The 27,468-nt window shown below is 43.9% G+C and overlaps 1 protein-coding gene across 2 annotated transcripts in view; it reads right to left on the bottom strand.

Moving 5' to 3' along the window:
- TIAM1 (T-cell lymphoma invasion and metastasis 1) overlaps nt 1-27,468 on the bottom strand; it is a 357,887-nt gene that overhangs the window by 220,927 nt on the left and 109,492 nt on the right. The window contains exons 1-2 of one of the 2 annotated variants that reach the window (XM_011954981.1): nt 10,336-10,572; nt 5,406-5,586 (exon numbers count right to left, since the gene is read on the bottom strand). The gene's annotated coding sequence lies outside the window, so the exon portion shown is untranslated. Of the gene's footprint in view, nt 1-5,405; nt 5,587-10,335; nt 10,573-27,468 lie in introns of those variants that run through there. The other variant, XM_011954980.1, reaches the window with a different exon arrangement.

Genomic DNA, 27,468 nt, shown 5'->3' with positions numbered 1-27,468 from the left:
CCCAAAGATGATATTCTACACTGTATCCCAAAGATGATATTCATAGCTACCCAACAAATGATTGGTTGAAAGAATGAATGGGCTAATCACACCACCCTCTGCCTCCAAAAAATGAATATGAAGTATAGTAACTAGATGTCACCCTGCTAACTTGAATACACTACCTTACCTTGGCTTGTTGGGACTTCTGCAAATACATTAGAAAGATAAACAGCAACAGTTACCACGCAGAGGTGAGAATCGGAAACGCTTCCAATCAACGCTTATGGCTATAGGCTTTTCCACTTCGATTCATCCCCACACTTGGTTTGCATGCAGGCAATTGCAACCACCCCTAGTGTTCCACTCTAAAGCTGAAACCGCGAAAAACCCATTTTATTTTCACCTAATGTCAACTCTTGTGCTTTCTCTGAAGAGGGATCCTGCTGCCTCCAGCTCTCCCCGCCTGGGTGCTGTTTCTTTATTATTCTCCTCCCTTTTTTTTTCTGACTTGGGATCTCACTCTGTTGCCCAGGCTGGAGTGCAATGGCGTGGTTCTGACTCACTGCAGCCTCAAACTCCGTGGCTCAAGAGATTCTCCCCCTGCTCAGTCTCCGGAATTGATGGGATTTTATGCAGGAAACACTGCACTCGACTGTTCTTCATCAACGCTTCAGTCCTCATTACACATATTGATGCTGTTTGATCAGCAAAAAGATCCCACTGATAAGGGCACCTAACTGCTCTATCTTGACTCTCTGGGGATTTCAGATACCCTCACCTGCGCCTCCAGTAAAGCTAACCCAGGCCTCTGGAAAGAATTTTTTCCTAGCTCTGAAAGTAGTTATCTGTAGCCCATCCCTCCCTTCACAGCCCCCATACGGTTCAATCCCATTCCCATAAGCAAACCGAACTCTGCTGAGCATCAGTTAGGAGCAGAGAGAAAAGGCTGTGTCCTTTGAGCAGACTGGCTCCTTCTCAAGCTAAACACACTTACGTGCATCTGACTCCATCACCGCCCCAGCCTCACACGTAACGGGGCGCCCAGCCTTTCCGGAGGTGAGCTTGTGTTTATCCACTGCCGTGGGGGTATTTCCCAGTCGGCCTCTCCTCCCCCCAGTGGAGACTGGCTGCAACCACCCTACCCCCTACCCAGGCAACCAAATGTGACATCCAAGGAGTTCCCGGAGTGGCCATCTGTCCCTGCCATGCCAATGTTTACGCAACATGGGCAGGAGAGGGACAGGCCAGGGAAGGCTCCAGGGTATCTTGCATCAGACCCAAGGCATCGACATCCCAGGCCGTTTGTGCCACAAAACATGACAGTGAAAGAAGAGTCCTCCGTCTAACCGGAGAGGTTCCTGGTTCCTAAAGAGAAGCATCAAATCTCTTTAACTTTCCTGAGGGTGTTCAAAGAATCAGCCTGATACGTTTCACCTGTGGATGAGCATCTAAAAATAAAATGAAATCCCTAATTTTGCAGTTTTAAAAATATTACCTGACCGCCCCCCCCAACCCTCCACAAAGTTAAACCTAAACATGATATTTCAGACAATAATGACTGCAACAGGTTCATGAACAGTGAAGTGCCAGGAGGAACTGGCTAATGTAGAAAAGATTTAGATCAGAAATAAATTCAAGCCAGGTGCGGTGGCTCATGCTTGTAATCCCAGCACTTTGGGAGGCTGAGGCGTGTGGATCACCTGAGGTCAGGAGTTCAAGACCATCCTGGCCAACATGATGAAACCCTGTCTCTATTAAAAATGCAAAAATTAGCTGGGCATGGTGGTGCACACCTGTAATCCCAGCTACTTGGGAGGCTGAGGTGGGAGAACTGCTTGAACCTGGGAGGCAGAGGTTGCAGCGAGCCGAGATCACACCGCTGCACTCCAGCCTGGGTGACAGAGCGAGACCCTGTCTCAAAAAAAAAAAAAAGAAGAAGAAGAAATAAACTCAAGAATCTCCAAATTCTAGAGTTAATATGACCATTAGACATCCTCATCTAAATGTCTCTGTTTATATTCAGAACCAGAGGTCAAGATGTGTGGGAATGGTCACGAGTTTAGAAATCACATAAAACACAGTTCAAGTCCAAGGTCACTGCCACAATAGTGTGATTTTAGTCAAGCTACCTAGGTTCCGCCAAGTAGACTTGGAGATGAGAATACGCACAGGCCCGGAGAGGCTGTGAGCTGCAATCATGTATTCTGTAAGAGATCACAAAGCAGAAGAATGCCAGGCACACAGTAGGCACTCAATGTTTGCATCTTCCTTTCCAGCCCTAGCCTTCCTTCCACAGCCTTACAATGGGGGGCGCACCCAGGAGGCAGAAGACATCCAAGACAGCACAGGTGAAGAGAGAAGCCACTGCGGAGCGTTCGGCTGGCCATCAGCTAAGACTCAGCACACTGACTCCGCTGAGGCATATTTCTGTTATCTTTTGAATGGGGGACAAAAGACGCTTGACATGTTTCACCTACCATTTGCATGAAATCTGTTGAGCTACATTCCAAGTATTAGGGGAGAATCCACATTATTCATCACATAAATGCGCTTAAACTCCCTCTGGGGGGAAGACGGGCTAGCCACTGTGCCTGAAGCCAAGAGATGACACATCCATTCTATGACTCCACTTGAGCAGCTGCAGTGTGAAAATACACACACAGGCTCACAAAGAAATGGCCTAACAATTTTTAGATTTGCCCCTTGTTTTTTCTGTTTTTTGTTTTTTTTTTAAGTTTTGCTCTTTAACCTCATTATTTTCCTTTGCTCACAGAACCTGGAAGCAACGTTGGCATCTCTCCGGACAGCTCTGACCAGATTTTAATCCCAAAAAGAATCCCTCAACGCTGCGGCATATGTGGCACAGGGCACAGTCACAGCTCTCAGGGACTCATGATCCTACTTCGGGGGAGAGCTCAGAAGGGGAACATCATCTGAGAAGGAACACTGGTTCCGAGGGGCAAAAATCACAGTGACTGGGGCAGTCCAGAAGGACAGCCGGGAGGAGGTGGACTTGAACTGACCCTGAAGGAGGTAAAATCTGAATTGGCAGAGAGCAGACAGGCGGCCACTGGGGGTAACCAACAAGGACAAGCGCCCTGAGACAGGACTCAGCAAAGCAAAGCGGATTCTGGCAGGCTGTGTGGCCACTTGTTCAGCTAACATTTACTAGGCACGCCATGGCAGTCACTATAGCCATGCTGGGGCAAGTATAAAGAGAAGTCCAAGCAGCCCACCCTGGAGGAACACACAATAGCACAGTGATCAAGAGACCAGACTCCGTGGGCCAGGCTGCCTGGGTTCAAATCCTGGTGCCTCACTTTCAAATGCTATTGTTTTGAATAGGTTACTGAGGTCAGAGGTGAGAAGTCATGAATACATTTTTGATTAGGAAGTGTTTTCAGAGAAAACCAGAAAGTAGGTAGGGGAGATCTGGGAGGGACGGAAGCCCTGGGGGCACTCTAGACCCAGGGCAGATAAGACCTCAGCGTTGGCCTGGAATATGTGCAACCTTCTCAGGGTTAGCCCTTGCTAGGGATGCCCTGGGGGTATAGAGACTACCAGGTAGTTGGCCAAAGGGAATCCAGCCCCTAAGGGCACCCTCCACCAAAGACAGCAGGAGCAAAAGCACTTAGGGAGAGGGAATTTACTAGACAGGTGAAGGGGATCTGAAGGGATAGGGGCTGAACGTGGACAGCCAGTGCCCCAAAGGGTTAATTGTTGTTGTTTTTATTATTATCATTTTGAGACAGTCTCTCTCTCTGTTGCCCAGGCTGGAGTGTGGTAGTGCGATCTCAGCTCACTGCAAGCTCCAACTCCTGCGTTCAAGCGATTCTCCTGCCTCCCCGTGTAGCTGGGATTATAGGTATGCACCACCACACCTGGCTAATTTTTGTATTTTACTAGAAACAGGGTTTCACCATGTGGGCCAGACTGGCTCGAACTCCTGACCTCAAGTAATCCGCCCACCTCGGCCTCCCTAAGTGCTGGGATTACAGGCATGAGCCACTGCGCCCGGTCTATTATTATTTTTACCCCTTGAAAAAGGCACGTAACCTAATTATGATAATACAATGTGTCTGTATTATCACAGGGAAAGTGAGTGCTTTGGCTCCGCTCTCTGTTAGAGGGTGCCCTTAGGGGCTGGATTGCCTTTAACTAACTACCTGGGAGTCCCTGTATCCCCAGGGCATCCCTAGCAAGGGCTAACCCTGAGGAGGGTGCACATATTCCAGGTCAACTCGGAGGTCTTATCTGCTCCGTGTCCAGAGAGCCCTTGAAAGAAAGGTTTCTCCAAGCCACTGTGTACATTCGGAGAAAGGAGTGGCTACGCCGCTGTGCGTCTGGAGGCAGGCTGAGCGGAGCAGCAGGTAAGACTGGAGGAACAAGTCACAGCAAGATCTGCAAAGCAGCACCCGGAATGCAGGGTGGGAAACTGAAAGTTACAGGAATCACGCATGCCTCAGGAAGCATCTGTGATTCCTGCTGTCTCTCAAGTCCGCAGTCTCCTATTGTGTTCAATTTCTGGACCAACAAACACAGGAGCCAAGCCTGGTAAAGGTGAAATAATGCATCCCGATGTCACCTGCTAACAAGGTCGAGGTGGGTTTGTCCACGAGAGGAAGGCAAAGTTGAAAAGAACAAGAGCAACTTCGCACAGCTACAAAGCCCCTTTTGGTCTCCGTCATTCTCCTCCTAGGAAGTACACGGGGACTGCATGGGCAGAGGTGACCATTCCCACTCAGCAGAAGGGAAACTGAAGTACACGCAGCCGTTTCTGCTGGAATTCCCTAGAAGGGGTCTGTGCCACATACAGGAAGTAGGGAGGGTGTCTTTGCAGCATATTTCTTCTCTCGGAGTAACTGCGAACGTTGCACGACGACCACTTGATCCATTCTGTGAAAGCCCCAAGCCTGTCACGCAATAAAGACGCCCAGTTTCACCGCAGCAGGGAGTCCCGCATGAAATATTCCCACTTGAACAAAACCACTTAGCAGTTTACATCAGTGCTCACCCTGTCTAGTTAAAAGTGATGTGAACCCACACCCAACAGCCCCCAAACCAGCACGTCGATACCAAGTTTCCCCAGCTGTATCCAAATCAACTCCTTCTTCCCCTTTCCTAGTATCATGGGGGCAGGCAAAAGAGAAGTCAGAAAGACAGAGGATTACCCGCAGCCAACTCCAAAACAAAATAACCATGGGAACCACCCAGGAAGAATGGGAAGGGTTCCCAGGAAACCCATTTCAAAGCCTCAGATTGCAAGTGGGGAGACTCAGCAACCCTTTAACCACCAAAACAATCGTCACAAACAATGAACTTTCTATTGTACCAAAAAAGGTGGATTTGGGCAGGATCAAGATAATAAAGACTTTAAAAGCTTCAATTCTCATTCCCCAGCCTTCTGCAAACACCACACTTACCCCATTGGAAACAGAAGAGGCTTTGTCAAGATCTCCAAATGTGCCATCTGCAGGGACTGCTCACATACTAGGTGAGACGCTAGGATTCAGAGCATCATCCCCCATAGTACCAACCAGCCTCCTCTTCCTCCTCTTGGGATTCAGGCCTAGAAAGGTGGGTCTCAGTCCACAGTGATTCTACCTGTAAGAGCAACATAAGAAAATAATGGGGTTTGTGCTTCTTTTTTATATACCTCTAGGGATTGCAAGATTGTCCTCAGAAACATTAACGTGATAACACAGGAAAAGCACTTCACATGTTGCAGACACTCAATACATGAGTATTTAGTATTGATATTTTAATAAGCGATTCAGATTTTAATAAAGAAGCATTTACCAGGCTTAGTTCTCTACAGCTTTGTAGAAAGCACCTCGACTATAGAGATTCTTGCACACCAAAATCTCATAGTCTATGGAAACACTGAAGCATGTGGCTGCAAGGTACTAGAGGCAGCTCTACGATTCAGTACAAGAGCTCACACATCAATCCACCCTGAACCATTTCAAGAAACAAAACTGTCCAAAAGTGATGGTCTCTTCCCTAAAAGTTTTACCAATGAAAGCCACGCTAACACTTGTTTTCAAGCAACGGCATCAAAATAAACTGGAGAAGCGGGTGTTGCAAAATACTTATGAAAACTACGCCTCCTTGTTCTCTATTCTCATGAAAGCATTGGCTAGAACAAAATAGCACCACCGGGTCATAGCGGGCAGGCCAGACCAGGTGCAGCTAGTCAATCTGCCTTCATCGAAAATAACTCCACACTTGAAGCTGATTCACTACCCCAAATGTAAACCAAGGCTCACTCCTTGAGCAAAGCAGAATGACTTTAGCATAGCACCATAAAGCCAATGAAGCCTTTTCCCAGCTCACAATCCCTTCCCATCCCCAGTTCAGTGCCTTTCAATACTAGATGCATAAATAAATGCTAACTAATTACGCCATTACATAGGACAAGGTCCTAATACCCTAGGACTGTCAACTGAGAGACCCTAGGAAGAACCAATGGCTCAGGGTTGGGCAAACTCAATAATGCTAGATTCCCTTGTCAGGGAATATTAACCAGTCAAGCTCCTCTGTCCTGTGCTCTTATTGTCCCTTTTTGGTTACAACATCAACCATAATACCAAACAATCAACACTTCCCCAAAAGTACTTAGAAACTCCAGGGTCTGAAACAGTACTCCAAGGTCTGTGGCACAAAAATGCTATGGCAGTCACCAGCATTCTCTATCTTCAAGTTTAATTCTTTTCCTATTTTAATTTAATTTTTAGAGATGGCGTCTCACTGTGTTGCCCAGGACGGCCTCAAACTCCTGGGCTCAAGGAACCCTTCTGCCTCAGCCTCCTGAGTAGCTGGAACTACAGGCACACACCACCATGACCAGCTTCCAAGTTAAATTCTTGAGTAACTAAATTTAACACACTTTGCCTTCATAGAAGCAACCCACTAACTTACATCCCAGTTGCTGCCAAGTTTTGGGCTTTGTACTCATTTCATTTTTACACTAAAGGCAGGCAAAAAAAGAAAGAAAGAAAGAAAAAAATAGCAGAGCAGTGGATAAGATCCTCAAGGAGATGAGACAGGAAAAAAAAAAAAGAAAAAAGAAAATCCTGGGAAAGTAAGATAAAAATTGGAGGGAAGAATTGGTAACATAATCAACTAGGAAAACAAGATAAAAATACTGAAAATATGGAACTTGCCCATAATGAAGAGAGAACAAATGGGGGAAGTGGTTTTTGTTTTATTCTACTACAGTAACTTCACCTTCCTTCACCTTCCATTGAGAGAGGTGGTAAGGCTGGAGGTAGGACAAGAAAGGGTAGGAGGGCAGAAAATACTAATCATTACACTGAAAACACTCAGTGTCACTATTAAATGCCTACTTTGTGCCAAACGAAGGATAGAAACCTTACATGAATATTCATAATGAAATCTCATTATACGCTGAATTCACAGTGCAATTTCACAATCAGTTTCCAGATCACATTTGGGAAAATACAAGTTCAGAGAGGTTAGGCAATTTTCCTGAGGCCACACAGTCAAAAGTGGCAGAGCAAGAATTCAAAGCCAGGTCTTTCTGACTCCAGCATCCTTTCTGATATACTCAGAAAGACTCTGTTCTGAGAAAACTTTAAAATGCTCAGACTCATGCATTAAATATGAACCAAAATGAAGTATCTTCTCCAGTCATTACAGCAAATTTGTTCTGCTGTTGTACAAGGTAAATCTGTACTGTCAAGTGGGTTGAAAGTACCTACAGTTCACTTTAAATTACCAGTAAGTCTTATGTAAATTCTAGTTACATTTTTCCAGAACAATATCACAGGGTGTGCCTCAATGAATACACAAAACCCATCTTGGAACAATTTGGCCCACTGTGCATGGTGTTCACAAACAGAAAGTGTATTTTAATAAAACTGAAAAAACATAATCTATGTCAAAGATACGAAGATAAATACGTGGTGTCCTCTCACTTACAGCTAAGGAACTCAGTTGCTAATCTTCAAAGGCTGTTTAAGGTCCTTTTTGACAGAGTTCCACTGGGCAGAATTTTAAAAATGAATATAAACTCAAGAAAGGAGGTGGCCTTTGTTTGTGTTCCAATTAAGATACCATCAAAAGTCGAAGTTGGTTCTTCCAAAAGACCAATAAAATTGATAATACATTAGCAAGACTGATGGGGGAAAGGTACAAATAACGCCATGAATGAAAAAGGAAACATATCTACAGATATACAATCTTTAAAAATGTTATGAGGATATCATGTTCAATATGATACCAATAAATTTTAAATTGTACATAAAATGGGAAAATTTCCGTAAAAAGTAGTTATTAAAACAAGCAATTTTAATGATCTGGTACCTATTAAACAAATTTACAGTTTAAAAACAGTCAGATAAGGTGGCACACGCCTATAGTCCTAGCTACAACAGGAGGTTGGGGCGAGAGGATCACCTGAGCCCAGGAGCTCCAGTCTAGCCTGGGCAACAGAGCAAGACTCCATCGCTAAAAAGAAGAAATGAGTGAATAAAATTTAAAAATATAAACAACCAGATACAAACCAGCTTATTTACTGGGTAGGGAGGTAGGGAGACAATATGAAAAGATAATGATATAGAAATTGCCACTTTCTCTCACATCTACACGATCATATAGTAGCATTAACCCCAATTTCAAATGTCCTCACGATGGTATCTTCTAACAGTCACATGTGACAATATCTAAAAACCTTTGCTCTATGAACAATGCAGTTCCCCTTTTTGTAGCTAAGAATTATTGTTCCATAAAACTCCGTCTATTAGTCAGTTTCACCAGCATTATCATGAGATCCAATTTGGTTGTCTTTCCTGTTGAGTGAGTTACTAAAGGTTCCTCGTGGGGTGGAGGGGCATGAGGGAGCAGGTCACAGGCCTCGTGTCAGCATCAGTCTCACACCGATCTGCTGCTGGGTCCTTTCTCCAGCCCAAAATGAGCTAGAACTCAGGGCTCTAGCCCTGGATCATGCAACCTGTTGGTCTTCCCTAAGCCATGTCTGATTTGGTTGAAAAGTAATTTCCTTTCCATCTGTATCTTTAACTTCAAGGAAGTGGGAGAGTCAGAGCAAGCTAAGTGAACTGTGGCCCCAGCAACCTGCCTCCTGACCCCCGAAGTTCAAGGGAAGGTATGCTGAGAGAGTCAGGCAATTCCACTTTGATATTAGAAAAATGATAAAATCAGCTACTGACATTTTCCTGATTGTACCCACCCCAGACCTGGGAAAGAACATTTGGCTTGCTATAAATACAACAGAAGCCACACATTTTTCACCTTCATTTCTTCCCCTAAAAGTAAGATGATTCTGTAAACATTCTCATGAAAGGATTCGCTTACAAAGAACAAAAGCCAGCTCCAACTGCTGGTGTATCACTAAGCTGTTGATCAGGTATGAAGTAAGTGCAACAGGTAACAGTTAACCCAATAGCCTCCCTCTGACCTCTACACACTGAGCAAAAGCTACCCAGGCCAAATGGAAGCCCCCTGACCAGCCCCAAACTTGAAATAAAATCTAAAGCCTATCTGCGAGAAGCCTCATTTGAGCCAAGTTTATCTTTTGCAGGGAGATACTGTCACTTGCAATAAGCCCAGCCCCCAGTGCCACCTTCAACCCAAACTTCCTCTCACACCCCACCCAAAATTGATTTAGGCAATCAATCCAAAGATAAGCTAGCTTTCACAGAAAGACAGACATTAAAAAAAGAAAAGAAAAAATTATCCAGATAAACAAATCACACCTCCACAGCCAGGAACCTAGAGCCGAACTAATTTAATCAGCTGTAAAATTAATGAGAAACACGAGACTTCCGATGTCCCACTCCAGAACTCCCATCCAGGTGCGGTCGGGAGCCACAGCTTCTGAATATTCCTTCGGAACTTTTTTCTCACTTGATTCCCAAGCCTGCCATGGGGTTCTTTTTCAATGGCACTGACCTGCAATTACCCAACGCGCAGCGGGACAGCCCCGGGCAGGACGCATCCTGGGTGGGTGACGTGATCCCGCAGTCTCCTCCGCGACCCCGTATCCCATACAACGATCCTTGCTTACAGAAGTCAAAGGGGAAAGATGAAGCTTTCAAAGACTGAATCTCCACCCTGGAGCCGGAACCAACGTCGCCGGCGTCCCCTGCAGCTCAGCCCGCAACGCGCGCCGAGCCTTGGGACGCAGCTTGGAGACGCGCTTGCTCTTTCTGGGAAGGGGCTCCGGGGCGCACGGTTCCCCCGCCCTAGCCGCACAGCGAGCTCGGGGCTCTCACCTATCCTCGTTCAGAGCCACATTCAGCTGCCTCCCCTGATCACCCGACACAAAGAGATTCGCCGGTAGAAAGAATTGATTTCAAAATTCAAGCTCACCCCTGCTCAACAAGGCGCGCACGTTTCTCCCGGTCTGGCTTCACATGTCTCGAACTTCCAGTAACACAAATGAGGAAGCAGCAGCCTTCCCCGGCTGCTGGCGGAGGCAGTGGGTGTAACTTGTGAAGTTTCGTGCTATGATGAATCTGGTCACTTGGGTGTGTTGGAGAGGGTTGGTCGCTCCTCCCTTCCTCCTCCCACCATCACCTCCCTCCTCTCCGCCTCCCTCTCCAATTTAATTCTTCCCTCTGGCATTCGCCGGCTGTCACTCAGAATCCCAGCACCCTCCCTACCGCATCCTTGGGGGCAATGTATTTCAAAAAGGCCTTACCCAATTTACAGATGAACCTGGTCACCCTGCACAAAGCATGGGCGCCTGTCAGACAATTTTCTACAGCCCATGGCAAAAAAGCAGTGCCTCTTAAAAGATATAAAAGGCCAGCAATGTTACATATGCGCCCCCCACCAGCCCTTCACGGGCAGAAAAGTGGGTAGCTCATCAAGTGGAGACCTAACTCCTAAACATCTACTGAAAAGGAGTGGAGGGCAGAAAAATAGGAAGCAAACTTTCAGTTGGCTGCCTTTTCTTTAATATGTACTAGAAAGTATTTCCAATATACAACATGTATTTGAAAATAATATAATGAACACCCACGTGCCCACCATGTAGCATAAAAAATGAAAATTACTCACATAGTGTAAACTGTCTGTGAACCTCTTCCTCGCTGAAACACATCCCTCTTTCCTTCCCCCTGGAAAGAAAACTGCCCCAAATTTGATTTCCCATGAGCAATTTTTATATCACGGTTTCTAAAAATGTTAAAGAGAACATGCTAACTTAAAGTTTACCAGAAAGCCATGCAGTGAACATCCCTCTGCTGTGCTTGACCTTGGTTTCCAAACAGAAGTTTCCTTAAATAAAACTTTAAATGACCTCAGGTTAAATGAAGCCTCAGGTGGCTGGTTAAAGAGAATGAAAGAAATCACAAAAGAAGAAAACAGTAAATCTGAAGTGACAAGTGAGAGGCTATATCTGAAATGGTTGAAGCATTCATGGATGAAATTGATAGATTAATAGAGCATTATCATTTTATAAGGTTAAAAGCTGTGCCAGAAACTTAGGCTACTCATCCATACTGCAAGGGACTTTCCTCAAAGATACAGGCTACAAAAATAGAAACCCCAACATTCATTAAAGAAGTCATAATGACTCAAATGCCAGCCAGGGATGCAGCCTGGAAACAAAACTCCAAAAAGGGAACTTGGAGATACATTTAAACTTGACTCAAATATATATGTGTATATATCCATATATATTCATATATATCATATGTATTCACATATATATTCATATGTATATGAACATGAAAAAAGAGATGCCTGGTTCATCTTTATATTCTTGGTAAAGAATATAGGCTGGCATAAAGGCTGGTATAGCAGAAAATTTATTAACTACCTGATAAATGAATTAAGTAAATAAAAGACTGCCCACAAACACACCTAAAGGAACAGAATGGGCCCGGTGGCTCACGCCTATAATCCCAGCACTTTGGGAGGCCGAGGCAGGTGGATCACCTGAGGTCTAAAGTTTGAGACCAGCCTGGAAACATGGTGAAACCCCGTCTCTACTAAAAATACAAAAATTAGCCAGGCATGGTGGTGTGCGCCTGTAATTCCAGCTACTCGGGAGGCTGAGGCATGAGAATCGCTTGAACCCGGGAGGCGGAGGTTGCAGTGAGCCAAGAACACATCACTGTACTTCCAGCCTGGGTGACGGAGTAAGACTCTGTCTTAAAAATAAATAAATAAATAAGTAAAGAAATAAATAAACAGAATGAAGAAAGAGAAGAATGTTTGGATAGAGCAATGGTCCTTAGTTGGAGGTGATTTTGCCTCTCCGGGGAACATCTGGCAATATCTGGGGGCATTTTTGGTTGTCACAGCTGGGGGGTGCTACTGGCATCTAGTAGGTAGAGTCCAGAGATGCTGCTCTACATCCTATCATGCATATAACAGGCCCCACAACAAAGAATTATCCAGCCACAAATGCCAATAGTGCTGCTGCTGAGAAACCCTGATTTAAAAGTTTCACTATCACCTGTCATTTAATTAATGTATTCCATCCATTCCATATAGCATCAGCAATTTGAAGAGAGTCTCCAGGGACTTATAAAAACATGAAACAACACTTCTCCTTTTCCACTGTGCAGCATTCAATCGCTGAAACCACACATATGAACTCAGAAGAAAGCAGACACTGAGATCAGAGGCAGGAAAGCATCCCATGGTTTTGGGTGCAGCCTTGCCGTCCATGCACTCACCAAGCTACTGACTTATGCTGAATCTGGATGAAAACAATCAGGAAGGGGATGGGTGAAGGAGGATATAAAGCCAGAGGAGACTGGTTTGAGAATCAGAGATCACATACTTCCGGGAAGCCGACATGGTGTGCAGCGAGAGATGTGACAGATACAGAGACAAAGCGGCCTTAGCGAGGCCCATCAGTCATTTCTCCATTGACCACTATGAGTCTACACTGGAACTACTCCACACACAACAGGAAGGCACTTCATCTCATTACAGCATATAGAAAAGAATGTCACAAATCACTCATGGGAAGAGGAAGGCAAGCACCATGAAGTCAGCAGTCAGAGCATCAGAGCAGTGGGCTTACACAGGGAGCACATCTTGCCTACAGGTTTTCTGGTCTCATGATTACCTAAGAAGGTTTCTTTTAGCTCTGGGGGGGGCGGGGGGAGCGGCAGGGGGCATAGCTTTTTTTTCCCTTCTTTCTGATATTATTATTTAATTCCTGCATGGAAGGGGAGAAGAGGTTTTTGTTGTTGTTACTTAGTGTTTCTCAAAAGGGGAGGTGGCGAACAGTAGGTTTGCTCATCTTGAATTTTCTTAAAGCCACATATGTGGTGGGGATGTAATACATACATGATGGATTAAACCAAATAGTCCCCACCTGTTTCCCTATCTCTCAGGCCTAAAAATAAAGGGTCCCCTGTAGATGCTTCTAGAGAAGAACACCTTGAGATCAAGGGTCCGAGCAACATGTGAACGCGTTACATAAACTCCGCTGGCTCCATACAGTGGCGGGCAGGTTTTCACAGATCTGAACAGAAGGGCTTACCTGATATGGGTGAAAATACAACAATATCAGAACTGGAGAGGCCCCAGGCACTGGCCTCGGGCCTCAGAGGGAAGCAGACTTAGCATCCAAGAATTTACTCCTATAGCAGAAGGGCTGTGTCCTCCTGTCCAGGAAGATTCCACCACAACACTACTAGACAAGTGGGCAGTAAGGAAGATGCCCTATCCCTCTAAAGGTACCAGTTTCTTAACCTGCGGTTTTGAAAGCCACTACTTTTGCTTTTTAAAAGTTATGCGCATTTTGGAAAAGAAAACGTGAATACAGGTCCGAGCTCCATTAGCAGCAATGAACTTACACACAAATGCACGGTATTTCTGCTCCAAAGAAATGCAACCAGTAGAGGGAGCACAGCTGACTTTTGTTGTTAATTTCTCAAGATCGGGATGAACCTGGGGATGATACTAAATGATACAAAAATAATACACATCACCACAAAATTAAAGATTTATGCACGAACATTTAGAGAAACCGTAAACCATGACATCCTTAGAAGGTATGTGAATTGTCAGTGGATATTTGCACAACAGCTGGCTAAACAGACAGAAGAGGACTATATACAAAATAAATTCATGTTGGAAAACAGTATGTGGCGTGTGGAGAAAAGGTCACAAAGGGTTAAACTTCTTTTTCCCTTTGTCAAGTGGATTTACCCTCAGAAATGAAAACCTATGGAGAGTTTACATAAGTATATTCTCTCCAAACATTTTAACTCAGTGTTTAGCTTGCTTGCTCTCTCTCTATATATGTATATATTAGATCTACAATAGCTGGGCTTTAAAATTCCTTTCAAATTGCATTCTCAGTGACATAGATGACTTCCAAAAGCAAGTATTTTCTGGATTTCTCTTCAGGGGTCTCCAGAACCAACATGGTCAGGAATCAAGGTGTCTTCAAGATCTGCGAATTTGAAGCCATCAGCCATAATGGAGCTTACCTCCACCTTTTCAAGCCTCCATAGAACAAAAACAAGGTAAGAAGTGCTGGCACCAACCCGTCCTCACCTATGTCACCTAGCAACAGTGTTATCAGCAGCAAGGCCGGGGAAGAGTCTCCTCCTCCTCAAATTAGGGGATACGCAACAGGGGTGTTAACACTGTCAAATTACCTGAATCCAAACACGATTTCCCAGCATCACTGTAGTTCCAAATATGGATCCTGTTAATGGAATCCATATTTGGAACCGCTATGGAAATGCAGAAGGCTTTTCATAAATACATTTTGTGGTTGACTACCAACGGATTGCCAAAATCAATTTTTTATATTTGAAACTGATGAAAGGTCTAAATATGGATCCATCCCACACACTCCCATGCCAGGTAATCTGAGGGTCTGCTCGGGAATACGGACATGTTTGAAAACACTGGAAACACTTGTTTCAGCCCTGGATGGGGTCTTTCTTTTCTCTGAGAGACAAACAAACTTTTTAGGCAAAGTTTTAAAGCATAGTGTTCATTAAATTTGATTCAATACAAGAATATTTTACAACTTCAGAGTAAACCTTATGCCAACCAAACTTAGAGACTCTTTACATCGTTCTCTCTATCTGAAAATGAAATACCTAACAAATACATAGAGATATTCTTAAAAAATAGAGGGCCAGCCAAAAAGAGGCCAGGAAACTCTAATAGCTTTTAAACACCACCTCCAGAATGCATTGCAGGGACTGTGTGGCAAATTCCCTAAAATCCAAGGGTTTCAATTTCCTTGACTACAAAATGATGATGTTCGATTTAATTTTCTCTGCCTTCTGAGCTCTATCTTCCAATTATGTTTCCATGATTTTAAAGCCCCCATTGCTTTCATTACCCCAAATTAGATTTCCTTACAGAAGAACAACTTTCATCTAACAAGTCAAAGTCAACAAGGTCAGGGCTCCTTGGTAGCCCACATTCTTGTAAGTGAAGCCAGGTTTGTAACTGAAAGTGTGAAGGGAAAAGGGAGGAAGTGCAACCGGAGTTAGATAAAGGTAACAAAGAAGGCCGAGGAAACATCCGTGAGCTCTTAGCTCCCACCAGCAATAAACCATATGGGGCCAGATGCTGTCCCACCCACACACACAGTAAGGCTTTTGATTTCAAGGGCCCTGAGTGCCTTGCACAAATGGTGCATGTGTTCACCGGGGTAAAAGCATCTAAGCTTTTCCTAGTTTGGGACGTTTCAGATACCTCCCTGTTCGGCAACAATAAACAATACTAATTGTTATTGGCACTAGAAGTAAGATAAGATAGAATAACTAAGAAGACAAAGAGTCAAGTTCTAATTTCAGTCCTGCCATTTATTCAAAGAATGCCAGGATAGCTGTATAATCCTCAGTATAGCCTCTTGAAAAAGCTGGGTCAGGGAGTATCCCATCGGGGAGGCCTCCTTTGGTCATGAGAGAAGCAAGGATACAAAATGAGAAGACCCGGTTCAACTCCAGGGTCCAACGACAACCAGAAGAGTAACTTAGAGCAAGCCACTCTGCCCGCCCTTCAGTAAAGTGGGCACTTCAAATAATAGATGCCTATTGGCAATGGAATGCATGGGTTAACAGGCTTTGGACTGGGCACATGCCCAACACTGTCTCTAAATGGGCAAATGGGCAGTATTCATGTCAAGACAATTTTCAATCAGGAAATAAGCCAAGCCTGTATCTTAAACGAACTTAGTGTTTATAATGTTCTCAATGTTATCACGTTGACGGTGCTATTTTGGTAAAAAGTGCAGTTCTGGCACTAGTTATGTGTCGGAAGACAGAACAGAGGCCCTCCCGATGGGGTCACAGAGGGCTCACCTCTTGAGCCCTAAGCCATCCCCAGAGAGTCCCTACTGTGGGGCAGTAGCAGGCCACCCTTGTGAGGGTAGACATGGTGAGTGACGAAGGCCTGGCACCAACCAGGTCCAACCAATTTAATGGTATTTATGGGTGGGAATCATTTTGGTTTTTATTTTATACTAAGATACAGTAACTGTCACTTTAAAGTTGGGGGGGGCCAAAACATACTGGGGTGGGGAGTGGAGAATGACACTGGCTAAGAAGGTGATCTAGTTTGGATATTTGGACCCACCCAAATCTTATGTTGAATTGTAATTCTTAGTGTTGCAGGAAGGGCCTGGTGGGAGGTGATTAGATCATGGCGGAGGATTTCTCCCATGTTTCTCCATAGTTTACCACCATCCCCTTGGTGCTGTTCTCGTGATAGTGAGTCAGTTCTCGCAAGATCTGGTTGTACAAAAGTTTGTGGCATCTCCCCGCATCTCTCTCTTGCTCCTGCTCTGGCACATGACATGCCTGCTCCTGCTTCTCTTTCTGCCGTAAGTTTTCTGAGGTCTCCCCAGAAGTCGAGCAGATGCCAGCATCATGCTTCCTGTACAGCCTGAAGAACCATGAGCCAACTAAACTTCTTTTCTTTATAAATTACCCAATCTCAGGTATTTCTTTACAGCAGTGCAAGAATGGCCCAATACACAAGGAGATACCTAGCACAGGGGAGGGTGGTGAAGTGAAAAGGACCCCACCCATAGACCTGTTTGTAACACATGACACCTTACAGAGTTTTGTACTAAACACAGGCACATAATCAATTCAAATTAGGTGACTTCTAATGAATAATGGCCAGGGAAGCATGTTAATGAGAATCCACTTGTCTTGTGTTCCCTTCCAATAACACAGGCATTTGATTTCACTCTAGGAGCATTTGCTGCCATCTTCCCCAATGCAAACGAAAACCAAACATGCAAAGGTTACTTTCAATCAGAGAATACGACAAACCTGAGTCTCAAAATATTAAATGGCCTAACATAGGGGTGACACATTTAGGGTCATAGACCTCTATATGTAAGAGCAGAAAGGAGGTCTTATAAATCACTCATTCATCTGAAGTCAGAAGGAGTAAGTGACTTGTTCAAGCTCACATACTAAAACCATGACAGCTTCAGCCCAGTACCCAGGTCAACAGAAATAAACCTGCTGTATGTTCCACTCATTACCTCCTTTAAAAAATATTTCCATAAAATGAACCTTCAATGCAGTATATGTACATATAATTTGGGGTCCCAACCTAGTACAAAAGGCACATACAAATAAAAAAATATAAATTGAGCCCATCTAGAATTAATAAGCAAACCGTAATAAGTGGGTACATGAGAAATTCTTGGCTCAGCCCCAGACAAGCAAGCAAGGGGCCCAGAGACCTGGCAGGGAGGACGCAGTCAAACCCAGATGGCTGGAGGCAGTCTGACTCACCAGCAGCCAGCGTCCTCCCAAACAAATTACAGTGGCAGGCTCAGCAAGAATGCAGGGGAAAGATCCGCATGTGCCCAAGGGGTTAAGATAGCAACCTGGTCAAAGACACAGACTTCCTCAGCTAGGAAAGCTCTACCCCTGGAATACCAAGAACTTAAAGTTCATCTCTGGCTGGGCGTGGTGGCTCAGGCTTATAATCCCAGCACTTTGGGAGGCAGAGGTGCGCAGATCACCTGAGGTCAGGAGTTCAAGACCAGCCTGGCCAACATGGCGAAACCCCATCTCTACTAAAAATTAGCCGGGTCTGGTGGTGTCTGCCTGTACTCCCAGCTACTTACGAAGCTGAGGCAGGAGAATTGCTTGAACCCGGGAAGCAGAGGTTGCAGTGAGCCAGGATCATGCCACTGCACTCCAGCCTAGGCAACAGAGCAAGACTCTGTCTCAAAAAACAAAACAAAAAGTGCATCTCTGCTAATCCCACAAAATACCATCATTTTCACTTGTCTGTGAATATTCATTGCAGCATTTGCTCACGATAGCCAAGAGGTGTAAACAATCTATGTGCCCATCAGCAGATGAATGAATAGACAAAACGTGGTGTATCTCTGCAATGGAGTATCACTCAGCCATTTAAAGTAATGAAGTTCTGATCTGTGCTGCTACATGGATGAACCTTGAAAATATTATGTTAAGTGAAAGAAGTCAGACACAAAAGGACAAATATTGCATAATTCCACTTATATCCAAGTTTTGAACATAGATAGTGGTGATGGCTGTACAACATTGTGAATATAATTAATGCCACGAAGTGTGTACTTAAAAACAGCTAAAATGCCAAGTCTTATGTTATATATATTTTACCACAACTTTTAAAAAATATTCCAAAAATATCATTTTCAACTTTTTGACTCAGATATATGTAGCTATTAAAAAAAAAAAAAGCTGTCGGCCTGGTGCAATGGCTCATGCCTATAATCCCAGCACTTTGGGAACCTGAGTTGGGCGGATAACTTGAGGTCAGGAGTTCAAGACCAGCCTGGCCAACACAGTGAAACCCCATCTCTACTTAAAATAAATAAATAAATAAATAAATAAATAAATAAATAAATAAATAAATAAAAATTAACCAGGGATGGTGACGCATGCCTGTAATCTCAGCTATTTGGGTGGCTGAGGCACAAAAATAGCTTGAACCCAGGAGGCAAAGGTTGCAGTGAGCTGTAATCATGCCACTGCACTGTAGCCTGGGCAAAAAAGCAAGACTCTTGTGTCAAAAAAAAAAAAAAAAGCTACTGCTAAAAACAAAACTAATCAAAACTTTACACACATTAACCAAGCCTTCCAACAAGCCAACTCTCCCTGTCATATCACCATGATCTCCGCACACCCAGATAAGTGATTTTCTCTGATGGTAAGAGATAAAATGACATTGCCTCACCTATCAAGGTAAATCTTTCACAGTTATGAAGATAAAACAAGGCACAGCTTTGCACAGTATGCTGGAGTCACAGCGGTAGGGAACAGCTGCTTCCACCAACCCATCCCAATCCCAAATTTCAAAGCAGATCAAGAAACCAAAAAGGGTCAGATATGAGTTCAAAACCCTAACAATGGGGGAAATGAAACAAACCCAAACTCTTAATTGCAAATATTAAATGGTACACATGTTAACTAACCACATTCAGGTGTACCCTCAACTCACAGTAAATTCAGGAGTTAAGACAGAAGCAGGGGTGCCAGGCAGTCTAAGTGAGAACTGTGAGTCAGCCAGGAATTCCTCTTCCAGTCACAGGCCTATCCCTTCATCTTCATAAAGCCTCAGTCCCTCATCTGTAAAATGGGAATAAGAACATTTCCCTCATAAAGCTATGTGAAGACAACTTTGATGACGAGTTGCGGACACTTTCTGAGCACTTTCTCTGTGAAAGCCACTAGGCTAGGGGCTGCTTATTCAATTTTATACCTGGTCCTCATGACAGCTCAGCAAGGTACTACTTATCACTAGACCCATTTAACAGATAAAGAAACTGAGGCACAGAGCGCTTAAATGAATGGCCCAAAGCCACTCAACAAGAGGCAGGTCTAAAATCCTAATCTAGTCTCCGAAGCTGGGATGCCAGCTCTCTCCAACCTCACTATTGCATTTGGGCTACAATCTTGTCATTATCAACCCTGACATCCTTACACTTGATTTATTTGTTTGTATTTATTTATTCATCTTTTTTTTTTTTTAAAGACAGAGTCTCACTCTGTTGCCCAGGCTGGAGTGCAGTGGAGTGATCTCAGCTCACTGCAACCTCTGCCTCTTGGGTTCAAGCAATTCTGTGTCTCAGACTCCCAAGTAGCTGGAATTACAAGTGAACACCACCAGGCCCAGCTAATTTGTATATTTTTTGTAGAGGCGGGATTTCACCATGTTGGCCAGGCTGGTCTCGAACACCTGTCCCCACACGATCTGCCCACCTCAGCCTCCCAAAGTGCTGGATTACAGGCGTGAGCCACCATGCCCGGCCTTATTATTCCTAACACTACCTTTCGTATCATGAATCTCAGCTTCTGGGTTCACAAAGTCAGAGGGCTGACTGTGACTCCCAAAGCCTACACTTACTCATGGAGAACCTCATTGCCTTTCAAGGACAAATGTGGCAGGCAAGCAACGTATTTCAGAGTTTGCCATGAAGCTCCTGGAAGTTAGTCATCACTCCGTCTGAGAAAGGTGAGTGAACAAGGTATCTAACATGAGCCAGCTAAATTGCACAAGAGGCAAATAATATGCATAATGCATGTGTGGGAGATTCCTAAATGTATTAATGGGGTCCTTTCACAGAACCAAGGACACCCCCCAAACCGCCCCCCCCTCCCCACCACAGGAAGAGGCAAGTTCAAACTCTGGACTGAGATAATTAACTGCTAGTGGATACTGACCTATTTATAACACCTCCCTAAAGTACTAATGTTGGTTCACAATCAAAAGAAATACGTACTGAACAGCATCGTGCTCGCAGCTGAACCACCCAACTTCCCGGTAAAACATGACAGGTGACTCACAGGGATGACACAGTTCCTGGCACAGGTACCAGGAGTTACTACTCGTGTGGAGTAGGCTCAGCCAGCAAGCTGACAAACACTTCACCACATCACCTAAAACACCAAAGAATGTTTAGCTCTCGGATGCCTGGTTTCTGAGAAAGGGAATTTCTCAGCATGGGACCACGCTGACAACCTGCCCAGCTGAGAATCCTTGCTGTGGGCTGGTGGAGGCCAAGATAAGCCATCTCTGACTTTTACTTTTCTCAGCCTCAACAACTTCACACACCTTGCTTAGGCTCAGGCTTATGATTCAGGCTTTTCACCCCTCCCAAAGTCCTGTACCCTGGGAGCCTTTGTTCTTTTTCTGGCCACAGATGAACTCAGCCCATTAAAGAACAGCTGTTATCCCTTACACACAAACTTTCCATTGGCAAAAATTAGTCAGGTCGGCTAGGTCTGAAGTCAGCAGTCTCCTGCAGAAACACCCACCAGACACTGTTCCCCTACCACCAAAAAAAAAAAAAAAAAAGGTAGCAGCAATGCACTGCCCATTACCCGTCTGGTAGACACATACACACAGACACCACTGACTCATTCCATTTCAATAACCAAAAACAATATTTTTGGCCTTTGGCATGAATATGGGTTTTTGTTTTCTTAAGGACGTGTGGCCAACTTGGTCTATTCGTTCCCATGCAAACTTGTTCTTCTTCCACATGTGCAGGTAACCTTAAGACTTGAGGTCTTTGTCCAACATCACCTTCTCAATGAAGGTGTCCTCCTGGCCAGCGGCCCCACCCACCACCTCCACCCCTCATCCCTGGCACATTTCCTTTCTTACTTCCCTGATTTATTTTTCTCTCCTTTTATTTATTTATTTATTTATTCATTCATTCATTCATTCATTCATTCATTCATTCATTCATTTTATTGAGAAAGAGTCTCGCCCTGTTGCTCAGGCTGGAATGCAGGGGCGCGATGTTGGCTCACTGCAACCTCCACGTCCCAGGTTCAAGTAATGCTCCTGCCTCAGCCTCCTGAGTAGCTGGGACTACAGGCATGCACCACCACACTCGGCTAATTTTTGTATTTTTAGTAGAGATGGGGTTTTGTCATGTTGGCCAGGCTGGTCTCAAACTCCTAGCCTCAAGTGATCTGTCCACCTCGACTTCCCAAAGTGCTAGGATTACAGTTGTGAGCCGCTGTGCGCCCAGCTATTTTTCTCTCCTTTACACACACACTGAATATTTTCTTATTTTACTTTTTCTTGTTTATTGTTTCTCTCCTCCACTAGAACCTAAGCCCCACAAGGGCAGGCACTTTTATCCATTTTGCTCACAATTCTATTGCAAGTGCCTAGAAGAGGGCTTCATACACAATAGACTCTCAACAAATATCTGATGATTTGAACAACGGTCATTCGTTACCCCATGATGATAATTCAAGACAAGAAGCACGATCAAAATCACCCAGGTCTGAGGTCTCTTCTTTAACCACAGAAAGAAAGTCCCTTTTTACCAATTCCTTCTGAATCCTTAACAGCAAAGAGAGAAATAAGGAATAGGAGACATAGACATTTATGTCAATAATACACAAAACACTTGGAGTTTTCAACTTGTACTATAACATTTACTAAGGATTTTCAAGACACTGCATGCCAAATCTCTGAAATACACAGATTATTAACAAAAAGGGGCAAAGATACCAATTGCCCGTGAGCCATCATCGTCATGCATCTCCCCAGCAGCTCACACCTCCCGTCTTTTCAGACCACTCAGTCTCATACTCTGTTATGGTCTGAATGTTTGTATCCCCTCGAAATTCGTATGTTGAAATCCTAACCCCCAAGGTGATGGTATTCTAAGGTGGGGGCCTTTGGGAGAGGACTAGATCATAAGAGCAGAGCCCCCAGGATTGGGATTAGTGCTCTTTTAAAAAGAGGTCTCAGAGTTCATTCATCTCTTTCGCTGTATGAGGACACAGCCACAAGGCGCTCTCCAGAGGCAGCAGCCCCTCACTAGACACTCCATCTGCTGTTGCGTTGATCTTGGACTTCTCAGCCTCCAGACTGTGAAATACATTTCTGTTGTTTATAAAATATCCAGTCTGCGGTATTCTGTGATGGCACCAATGGACTAAGACACACTCCAAGAACCCCTTCATATCTTCGATGTCTCATGCTCCTCCTTAAGAAACGGAGATTCCAGCTAGGCACAGTGGCTCAGGCCTGTAATCTTAGCACTTTGGGACACCGAGACAGGAGAATGGCTTGAGCCCATGGGTTCAAGACCAGCCTGGGCAACATAGCAAGAGCCCATCTTTAAAAAATAAATGAATGAATAAACATTTTTAAAATTTTTAAAAAGAAGTGTAGATTCCATCATCTATCATTAATTTCCCTTCCTCAGCTCCCTGGCCCATCTTTTACTTGGTCACATCCTTTTGGCAAAAACACCTGGTTAAACCCATCAGACTGCCCAGTTCACACCTGTACCAAGACAGCTGACTGTGGCTAGGGAAAAACGTACCAACTTGTTGGCTGCTCTCACTTTAAATTCATGACCCCTAATGTCACGTGTCCCCTTAAATGCCACTGGCAATCACCCCAAAATTCTCGGTCTATTCTCTCACCCACTACCTTCCGTTTTCCTTCCAAGTTCCCAATAATTTCTTCCCATCTGATGACCTTTCGTCCTACTTCTCTGAGAAAAATGAAGCCATCAGAGAGGACTACCACCAACTTCTAAGACTATATATATTCTCTGGTGATCCATCTGCATGTAGGTATATACTCTACCTTTCTGCCTGCTGATGTAGACAACTATCGATGCTCCTCTCTAAAGCCAACCCCTCCACCTGTGATGAGGTCCAATCTCCACCCCTTGCTCACTCAAGGACAATGTTCTAGCAATTTTCCTCTCCTTCCTCCACATCATCAAATTATAAGCATGAAAATTTGCTGCCTTCTCCCTCTCCTTTGCAGAAACATTAAAAGAGGCATCTGTATTTGCCATGTTGCCATTTTTCCCATTCTCTCTTAAACCCACTCCAGTGAGTCTTCCATCCATCCACGTGCTGTTCTCAAGGGCACTAATGACCTCCGAGTTTATAAAGCCAATGTTTCTTTCTTGTCTTCATTGTACTTGACCTATTCTATCAGCAGCATTTGACACCACTGATGACTCATTCTACTCTGGTGTACTTTCTTCAATTGCTTCCAAGACACCATAATTCTTCTGCCTTGCTGGCTGCCTTTGCTGGTGCCTCCTCCTCTCCCAGACCTCTTAATGTTGGGGAACCACAGGGCTTAGTCCTTGGCCCTCTTCTCTCTTCTTTCTGTACTGCGGTCCTCAGTGAGGAAGATACGTAGATCCACTGTCCCAATCTTAACCCAAGGAAAGACTTGCTGTTCAGCTATGGGGGCTGTGGTCAAAAGGCAGCCTCCAGCCTTCAGCTCCTGCAGGATCTGTCTCAGAGCAGAGGGCGCCATCCGAGGGTAGCCCATATCTGGTGACTGAGTGAGGTGGGGATGAAGGACTGCTCATATCTGCCTCTGCAGGACAAGGATGATGGGCAGTATTAATTCCAGAGCTTCCAGCCAGGTTGTTCTACATCACTGCTTGACTTCTCCACACAGTCCTACTTCCTTCCTCTTTCTTTCGCAGATCATCTAAATGCCATCTTCTTGCCTGTTTCTGGAGAAATCAACCTACAACTCTTGGAGATCCCATCCAGTCTCATGACTGTGAATACCGTCTACATGCTAACAACTCCCAATGCATGTCCCTAGCCAGTGCTTTTTCCCCTAGACTCCACAATCAAATACCGCACTGGGCACTTACACCCTCTGGGTATCTTCCAGATGCCTTTCCCAGCTGAACTAAGGGCAACTGAACCCTCCCAACTATTCAGACCAAAATACTTGGTGCCATACTTGCCTTCCCTTTCTTTCACATCCCACATCAAATCAATCTGAAAATTCTGTTGCACCCACTTTCCAAATATGTGCAAATCCAAATCTCTTCTCACCCCCTCCCACTGCTGCCACTATCATCTGAGCCACCATTCTCTTTCTACTGGATTACAAAAAAGCCTCCTAACAGGTCTCCCTGTTCCTACTCTTGTCCTTCTACAATCCATCTTCATCCAGGACCATGGTGATCCTTTTAAAGTATAAATCAGACACAACATTCCTCTGCTCAAGGGGTAAAAGCCAAACTCCCTAGAGGGACCCACAAAGCATGTCACCCCTCTGGCCTTGTTCTTACTTCTCTGTCTTCATCTCCTGCTGCTTCTCCCCTTGTTCATGCCATTAAAACCACACTTGGCCTCCTTAATGTTCCCTGAACTTTCCAGACACACTCCCTCTTTCTGGAACATTCCAGGTAGGCTGCTAGCTAATTTCTTTACATTCTTTTAGTCTTCATTCAAATGGTACCATCTCATCACTATACCCTAATCTACCCCACTTACCTCCCAGAACTGCCCACCCACCCAAAGTAGGTCTACTTTGCTTTTTTAAAATATCATTTCCCACCTCCAACACACTGAATCATTAAGTTAAACTTAATTAAAAATGAAGACATAATAACTCATTACAATTAATACACAATTATTTATTTTTTCATAGCAATTCACAAAGACAAGGATCTTTGCCTCTTTTGATCACCAAAGTATCCCAAGTACCTAGGGCATTGCCTAGCACACAGTAGGACCTCAAAATAAGAACATTTGTTGAGTGAACAAATAGTATTTCGTCTTCACATTACGTTGGCAGAATGAAGCATAAAGGGACAAAAATAAAACAACGAAAGAGAAAGCAGGGGACATAGAAAATACAGTGAAAGGGCCGGGTGCAGTGGCTCATGCCTGTAATCCCAGCATTTTGGGAGGCCGAGGCAGGCGGATCACGAGGTCAGGAGTTCGAGACCAGCCTAGCCAACATAGTGAAACCCTGTCTCTACTAAAAATACAAAAAATTAGCTGGGCATGGTGGTGGGTGCCTGTAATCCTAGCTACTCAGGAGGCTGAGGCAGGAGAATCGCTTGAACCCGGGAGGCAGAGGTTGCAGCAAGTCGAGATCACATCACTGCACACCAGCCCGGGAGACAGTCTACAACTCTGTTTCCAAAAAAAAAAAAAAAAGAAAAAGAAAAAGAAAATACAATGAAAGGATGTAATATGAAGAAAAAAAGAGAACTGGACTAAAGAGATACAGGTTGGAAATTTACCAGAATGCAAAAAAAGATACCAACCCATAGATTCAAGAAGTCCTACAAACCCTAAACAGAATAAATAAAAATATATTTACACCTAGATATGTCATAGTAGAACTAGAAAGCCAAAGGCAAAGAGAAAAATCATAAAAGCAACAAGAAGGGGACTGATGAGTTATTGTACAAAGAAGCAACAATTAGGCAGACAGCCGACTTCTCAGCAAGAACAGATGCCAGAAGATAATGAACTCGTGTCTTCTAAGTGTTTGAAGAAAATCACTGCCAACGGAGAATTCTATATGAAGCAGAAATAAAGATAATTTAAGATGGACAGAAGTATAATAATAATAATTAACAATAATGTCTTAGATGTTTAGAATAGCATAAAAGAAAAAATTTTACTGTATCTTATAATCCAGTAGAGAATAAAAGGAGTTAATATACTCTAATGTCCTTGTATTATCTAGGAAGGCTTCAAAATATCAATTTATATATGACTTTGCAATCCAAGGTACCTATGGTAAATCCTGAGTTTTTTTAATCGGACAGACATCAAAAAGCTACTAACTAATCACTCTGACTACATTCTGGGTAAAAACTTAAGTTATTGACTTAAAAAATAAACAAGACAATAAAATGCAAGCCACATGGAGAGACAATATTTGCAACTCATGCAACCAACAAGGAGATATCATGCAGAATAGGTTAAAACACACACATGCACACAACTGTACAAATCAATAGAAAAACATCAACTACCAAATAAAAAATGACAAGTGATTTGACAGGCAGTTCACAAAAGAAAATATTCCAATGACCAATAAACCTACGAATAGGAGCTTGGCCATGCTGGTTTTTCACATTTACAAAATGCAAACTCAAACCAGCAAATCCACTTATGACCAGAATATCTAGAATTGAAATGACTAACAACACCAAGGTTTTCTGAGGGCATAAGGCAAGAGGAACTCCCTTATCCTCCTAGGGAGAGTGTAACTGGGTCAGCCACTTTAGTAAAGATGAAAAATCAGCAATTTCAATTCTAGAAATACACCCCAAGAAATACATGGACATGAGTGCTGGGGAACGTTATCTCCAAAAAAAGTCCATTGTAGCACTATTCACAAGTCAAACATTGGAATTAATCCAAATGATCATCAGCAGAATGGATTATGAAGTTAGAGCCTATTTATACCATGAAATTGTATAATAATTAAAGTGTACAAACTAGAGATACACCCAAGAGAAAAGTTGAGGAAATAAAGCCAGACCCAGAATACTTAATAAAGTATGATTCCACTGATACACAGTTCAAAAACAAGCAAAATTAAACTACAGTGCTTAAGAATGTACACTCAAGTACTAAATGTGTGACAAGAAGCAAAAATATGATTCCATAAAAATCAAGCCCATTTGTTATCTTTAGGAGGCAGGGAGAAACTGTGATTGAGGATGGGAGAGGAGGCTTTCTTGGGGGCTGGCAATGTTGCATTTCTCGAGCT

Source organism: Colobus angolensis, unplaced genomic scaffold (assembly GCF_000951035.1).
Source record: "Colobus angolensis palliatus isolate OR3802 unplaced genomic scaffold, Cang.pa_1.0 Scaffold390, whole genome shotgun sequence".
In the NCBI taxonomy this organism is placed as follows: Eukaryota; Metazoa; Chordata; class Mammalia; order Primates; family Cercopithecidae; genus Colobus; species Colobus angolensis.
The sequence above is the reverse complement of the archived record's forward strand: the minus strand, read 5'-3'. Positions and strand labels throughout refer to the sequence as shown.